Raw genomic sequence first — 1,171 nt, 5'->3', positions numbered from 1 at the left:
GACACAGATGGGCAGCCACAAAACTGGCCAAGCACAGTAGGTCAGGTCTTGAAGCCAGGCACAAGTCACAGGAAAGACCACAACGAAGTCAGAGGCATAAAACAATGTCAGTATATAAATGAAAGCATGAAAGACTGACCACGTGGTGGCTCTCTTCATCAAATAGAACAGTTGAATAAATAGGAATAAAAATTAAACCTATTGAATATGTTTAAAGAGAAAAGTGAATATGAGCCTTAAAATAGAAGGAATAGAAAATGAAAGTACTATATTGAAGAAGTAGCAGAACTGTGGGTGGATTTCTTCTGTATCTACTTAAAGTATTTTGGAAATAATTTAAATATACCTATCTCCCATAAAACCCTCTGTTCTAACCAGACTGTTGATCACGAATTCTCCTGACCTGTTCCATTATGTAATTACCCAAGTCCCAGGACTCATATTAATCATCCCATTAATCCCAAATCTAATTCCTCATCTTAGATTCATTAGCTATATTTTAATACAAGTGTATTGATCAGAATAGTGCCAAGTAAGTAGCAAATAGTGTGTAAATATGAGCAATAGATACTACATCGCATGGAGTACCATTCATATAACATATACTAATTATAGTGCCCATTGGAGTTCTTCAACATGGTAGCCCCATATCTACTGTCATCGGTCAGTATTTACTATCTTCCAGTGCCTACGTCCAATTTTAAATCATACCAGTCTGCAAGACTTTTAAATTCATATATTATCTGTACCAGTTTACCATGGTGTAGTTACTTGACACACTCAAACCTGCTATCAATAATTTGCTCATGTTTTTGCTATTAGGCGTCTACTGGATGTCCAACTTTCCTTTGTTTACCCTTCCTGCTTATAAAACAACTTCTTGGCCAGGCTCAGTGCCTCTGCCTGTAATTCCAGCACTTTGGGAGGTCGAGGCAAGTGGATTGCCTGAGTCTGCGGGTTCGAGACCAGCCCGGGCAACTCGGGGAGACCCGTTTCTACAATAAATCAAAAATTGGCGGGGCATGGTAGCGCCCACCTGTAGTTCTGGCTACTTGGAAGGTTGAGGCAGGAGGATTGCCAGAGACCAGCAGGTCGACGCTGGGGTAGCCATGAGTGTGCCACTGCATTCCAGTCTGGGGGACAGAGTGAGACTCCAACTCAAAAAAAAAAA

The sequence above is a fragment of the Carlito syrichta genome, unplaced genomic scaffold (assembly GCF_000164805.1).
Source record: "Carlito syrichta isolate Samal-C Ts95f unplaced genomic scaffold, Tarsius_syrichta-2.0.1 Scaffold310501, whole genome shotgun sequence".
Taxonomy (NCBI): domain Eukaryota; kingdom Metazoa; phylum Chordata; class Mammalia; order Primates; family Tarsiidae; genus Carlito; species Carlito syrichta.
Note: the sequence above shows the minus strand (reverse complement) of the source record.